Below are 6,155 nucleotides of genomic sequence, written 5' to 3'. Positions count from 1 at the left end.
TAAAACTCTGCAAGCGCTGAGAGAAGTTTGAAGTCACAGAGAAAAAAAAATACTCCCCATAGACTAGTCCCTGAATTCATTCCTTTGCAGTCATAAGCTCTTCTATATTTCCAGGCTCCCCAGACTACATAAATACATACATCCGTAATGCTTTTAAGATAAGTGTGTCCTCTGCACTTCTCTTTATTCTCCATTTTGTTCATTCAGCCTTGATTTATTTCTTGCAGTTTCTCAGCTGGTAATTACGCTCCTCTCGTATTGACATATGAAACAGTCTGTGAATACCACAAAAAATCCCCTCCACAGGCTTTGGGACACTTGCTTGTCTCTGAAGTCATCCATGCCTGTCTCACAGCTGTCAGCCTGGAGATTCTCAGGGGTCGGGGTAAATCAGGGGCACTGAGCTGGCTGCAAACCTTACATTTTAAGTCCGTGCAGGATGGGGTGTGTAGGAAAAGGGTACATGGGAGTAGGGTGAGCACATCATGTCTGGTGTCCTAACAGGTCATTTGTGTCTTCATGGCACAGCAGTGGGATGGCCAAACACAGCCTTGGGGGAAAGGATAAATTCAATTTAATGCTTGAATGGGTAATAACATAAATACCTTCTAAGAAGGGCTGTGGGATGAATTTTTCTTTCTTTACTTTGGGCGTTGTTATAGACATGTAATGTAATAGTTGGCTCTCACAATTGAGAGATAGATATTATGTGTATGTTAAGATGCATAGTGATGTTATTGTAATATGTCCCCCCATAGTCCTCTTTTCCCTCTCCCTTGTAACAGCCTCAGTAGCCAGGGCATTTGGAGAGGGCCGGCTTATTACCAAGAGGTGCAGAGTAACAACATCCGACCTCCAATCAAAATGTAAGAAGGTAATCTCCCCCAGTGGACAGCAGAGAAGGGGTTGACTGACAAAATGTTGGGAAGGGCTAAGGGTATAAAAGGCAGAGCATCCATTTTGTAGAGGAGCACATGGCTGATAGTCATGTGGGCGATAGTCATGCGGGCTCCAGTTTTTCCTTATTCAGTCCTTTGTTGTATTTTTTGTTAAGGTTTAATAAACCTTTTAAAATTTTAAAAGTGAAGGCATTTCTCACTTTGTGAAGCTCCCTTTTATTTTAGATGTGTGATAAATAGGTGTGATTCATGCTGATAAAATTGAAACAGGAATCAATATGGATATAGTAATCAATATTTGGAGATAACAAAATGGTTGAAAAGGTAAAAAGCTAGGAAAGCAGAGGGGAAGGGTCCACCCCCCCCATTATTTTCTGCAGATATTCAAGGCAGGAAAAGGAGACAGATAAAGCTTGCTAAAATTAATTGAAAGAGGGGAAACTTGGGTGGAAATCAGAAATATGTTAATTTACAAGATTTATGATATTGGCTTATATAATTTTGGTTTTGGCATATATGATATTAGCTTGGTGCGCATGTGTAACCCAAAAGTGAAATAAAGTACACCTGAGGAAGAAGAGCGGCCTTCATCTGGACGACCCCGAAAGAGTGGTGCGGCCCCCTAAAAGATGGTGGCACATGTGTGGTGAAGATAAAGATGAAGGTGGAGACACCAGAGTGATGAATCGAAAATAGGAGGGGATGCTGATAATAGACAGTATAAAGGGGGGAATTTTGGGCTTGGCAAGCTTGTACGTGAGGTGGCAGGGGTCCCAAGGCCCTCGCGCTCCGTACCCCGCGGTAATTTTGCTTATGCGTCATTACCCGAACCAGACTATATTTTATTATAACCAAACTATACCGCCAACTTATTGAAAACTATTTTATTTAAAATTTCATTTAAATTATTGTTACATTTAATTTTGTTTGGCCTTTTATTTGTGATTGGATAATTGGGCAAACATAACAGATGTATTGCTGTTGTGTAAGTTGGTGGGGGACATGCACATTGTCTAGGTTGTCTTTGTCTGCACACACATGCCTGGATATCTGGGCAGGTGTTCACTGGCTCTGCATGTTTGTTTGCAGCACTGTAAACTTCTGATAGGGTTTTGCCAGCTCTTCAGTGGATGCATTATGACCAAACTGAGCCTTGACTTCACCAGCCCGGCTAAGACCTCCCCGGGCCACCCAGCTGGGGAGTTCCCACAGGCACCAGGGATCAAAGAAAACATCCCAGGGACCACTGCAAACCTCCCACCTTCTCCCCTGCGTTTACAGAAAACACTTCAACTGAGTGATCTCCCTTAGAGAAGAGGTTTTCCTTCTGCATTGTGTGTTTTATCAACTTTTTTTTTTTTTTTTTTTTTCGATCTACAACAATGACCATGAACTTTTACCCCAAAAAACTGAAGTGCTGGCTCCCTTCTCCCAGACAGCATCAATTCTGTCCCGCTCTCCCGGATCTGCTTATTAAAATCAGCTGAAAGCTATGACCTTTCATATCATGTGCCAAACAGGTTCGTGAATTCTGCTACACATTTGCAGGCTCCAACTTTTGCTTCTCTGCAACAGGTTTGCTCTCTGTAGCACACCAGCTCCTCTGAGTCAGAGTTACTTCAGAACTGCAGCATACTGGGAAATTCAAGATAAAAACATCTACAGATGTGAAAAATGTGGTTTGTTAAATATCTCAGTAAGTACACTTTGCTCATGTTGTTGCAATAAGATTGTAATAAGACTAATCAATGTAATAGCAACATATACATAATGGTAACAAAGGAAACTTTTTTTTACTGCCTCCACTATTGCCTATGTACAAGTGTAGCTGTATATGCGTTGTTATTGTTACTATTATTATTATTATGGACCAAAACTCATAGCCCACAACAGCTTATTTGGAAGCCATTATGCTTATGGATTGACCAAGGAACAAGCCTATATTGTACCCCCTCCTGTCACCACAGCAGGACAACCTGATGGCCAACTTGATGTCACAGTAGCCAAGCCTGGAGGATCACAATGGACCTACTGCTTAGACGTGGAGAGCCAGTTGTATTTCCGAGGTGGTGCATGGCTAGCTAACAGGAAAATAGTCCATCACAGAAAGGATAGGAAGTCTCCCCACATGAAATTTAAGACTACATGGAAGCAGGAGGAATAATTCCTACGGATACTGCTGTTGTTAGACTCCATCTCTGGTGTGTGGGCAGCAGAAACTTGGGTCAGCCTATGGTTTATTCCCAGTGACACCTAAGTGCAGATGGCTTTTCCAGTTACATCTCTCCCACTAAAGATATCTCTCCCAGGGAGTGATCCCTGGCCTAATCCACACAAACCTCACTCTCTTCTAGTGGAAGTTGGACATGTCCAGGTGCATAACACTCAGTTATCTACCTCTGGATGGTGACCCACTACCCTGAGATCGTTGTTTCACTTTCTTTTAGAGTGCCCTGAATAACATGGGGACAGCATGCAAAGCTGTCCTAGAACAGTGCAGAAGGACTGTGCAGAACAGAAGCAGCCAACCTGATCCAGGCCCTGAAGAAAACCCAAGGACTACACACAGCTTGGAAGTAACAATCTGGTTTGGTGGGGAAGGGTACCCACAAGAGAGCTAACCCTCAATGTGATTGATGTGAGGAGCCATGTTATCTGACAGCATTGATGTATACCCCATGAAAGAACCTGAGCACTCTAGGAGGGACATCACACCTGCAGACTTGTAGGATCTTGCCTCCGAAACTGCTTGAAAGCACCAGTCCTACAATAATTTCTGTTGGTACCTGCTGTGCACAAATCCTACATTCATCTGTACTAGGGCAGCAGGATGTGGCAATTGGCAAATGCCACTTCAAAACAAAAAGCCCACAGGTCAGTGCTGGTCACACAAAGTCAATATTCACCATATCCTCACCCCTCCAAGTCTCATGGGATTCCATTCTTCCATAGTAGAGGTGAACAGGCTTGGTTGGTGGAGCTGGCATGAAGACAAGCAGAAATGCATGAACAGAAAGCAAAATTTCCAGCTGCTGAGATGCTCCAAGACATCACTGCCTCTGTAAGTGTCATTATCTTGAACTGATGTTAGCCCAGTTGCTTTCTAGAAATTACATTTAAAAGGAAAAAGAAAAAAAGAAAAATAAGACAAAAGAAAGAAGATAAGAAGAAAAGAACTGGCAGTTTTTGATCACTTGCAAAAGATTAGAGGTGTGGCACCTCACACCTAAAATAGGTTCTATCATGTCAACAGGATGCCCAACTCTAAGTTATATTTCCCAAGACTAAACAAAGTTTAATATTTATGCTCCATTTCCTCCTGCTCCAATTATAGCTTGTTCTTTAAAAAAAAAGAAAAAACAAACACGAGGAACAAGAGGTTTGCTCTGGCTCCATTTTCTATTCCTTTGGTGTTGAGAGAAGTTTGATGCTGGGAATATGGTGATGTTTCACATGCTGGGATTTTGGCTTGTCTTGGTGCTGATGCTGGTCGTGAGCAGAAAAGGGAAGTTTTCTGGGTCAGGTGTGATTCCTGTCCCCTATCAGTCTCATCATATGGTGCCTACAGCTCTCAGGTACTGTGTCTTCAGCTGAACTCGAAGAAGAAGCTGCTCTTGGCATCTCCCTGGGCTAGGCTTGGCTCAGTCCCCTCTGGTCCCAGCCAAAATCTTTCTCAGGTCCACCTCACCTTGGGCCATGAAGACATTGGCATTGCAAGATGCAGACAGCTTCAGGAACAGCTGCAAAAGAAACATACCTTAAGTAGCTCCAAATCAGCTACCAGTGACCCACATAGCTGTGAAATTCATCCCAAAAGCAGGGTAAAAGACACATGTCCAGTTCTCCTGGGATACTTCACCCTCACCCAGCCAGACATGACCAGTCAGCTTCATAGCACCCATACTATGAATCGGTGATTGGAAGGATGAGCCCTGTCCTGGGCTTAGTCCTGGCTTACCTTGTCACTCTTAGGTGACAGGGTCCCCAGGCACTGCTTGATGCCCTGGTAGGCAATGACAGAAAATTGAGCAAGAATGCAAAGTTCACAGTGCTCAAGACATTTCTGGAGTGCTTTGGAATGTTGTACATCACTTGGAGTGGCAGATATTGTGGAAACTCCTGGTGTAAGATGGTATTACTGCAGGATAAAAATGACATGGCTTTGGTGATAAGGGTCTTCTGCAGACTGAGAGACCAGAGAAGACAATACAAGTAAGTTGTGATGGAAATATCTCCCCAAATGTGAAGGTTGCTGGGGCATGCAGCAGTGAGGCAGTAAGGGAGAAGGGAGAGGAAAAAGACATTGGCCAAACTTCCAGACAAGTAAGCCCATAACACAGGAGTTTCAAAGTCTCATAATTTTTGGAGGGTTGAAATGGGGCAAATGGAATTTGCATGAGGGGACAAAACTCCAGGGCCCTCTGGTTTTATTTTTGATCCTCTGTGGACCTTCAGCATACACCACTGCCCTGCAAGACTCTGACATATGGCTTGCAAGCAGAGTTGCCAGGTGAATGTCTCAAGATGCCAATAAGGACAGAGAGCTCCTGCCTTGCTTACACTTGCCTGCCAACTAGGATGGTTGGAAGCATCTTGTATCCAACCCAGATTTCAGCTGTTTTTGTCCACTACTGTGTGTGCACCACTTTTTCTGCCTCCTACTATCTCCAGGGACATCTTCTTTCCTGTGTTTGAACATCCCAAAGCTTAATCAGCAGGCTCGGGAAACTGCTCCACGGGACAAACCTGGTTTATCTTGAAATGCACACCACTGAGACTGATGTGGTTTCTATTGCAAATATTTCTCATAACTCTACTCTACCACTGTAATGGCAGGGGGATCTGTGAATCAGGTGGTGCCAAACAAGCAGCAGAACAGTTTCCTCTGTTGTCTGTGCTAAGAGGGTTAAAGATCATGTTTTACTCTAAACCTCCAGCTCCCTTTAAACTGTGAAATGTCATCCATTCTTCCTTCTCTTGGTTTCCTTTTGGGTGGGGGAATGAATGTTATTCATGTCTGCCATTTTCAGTCCCTGGTACTGATTCATACCTTATCAAAATTAGTTTAAACTATCAAACACCATTGAAATAATAAATTTTCCCTTTCTGTTGCCCCTCCTTTCCACCTTTTTATTTTTGCTATGTGATGTCTTACTGGAAGGAAGCTAATAAAAGGATTACTGTCATTCTGTGTACAAGGCCTTGAAGGTGCTGATGACACAGATAATTTTCAGATCATGCAGAAAAGGATTTCAC

This window comes from Onychostruthus taczanowskii, unplaced genomic scaffold, assembly GCF_017590055.1.
Source record: "Onychostruthus taczanowskii isolate IOZ18803 unplaced genomic scaffold, ASM1759005v1 scaffold73, whole genome shotgun sequence".
Taxonomy (NCBI): domain Eukaryota; kingdom Metazoa; phylum Chordata; class Aves; order Passeriformes; family Passeridae; genus Onychostruthus; species Onychostruthus taczanowskii.
The sequence above is the reverse complement of the archived record's forward strand: the minus strand, read 5'-3'. Positions refer to the sequence as shown.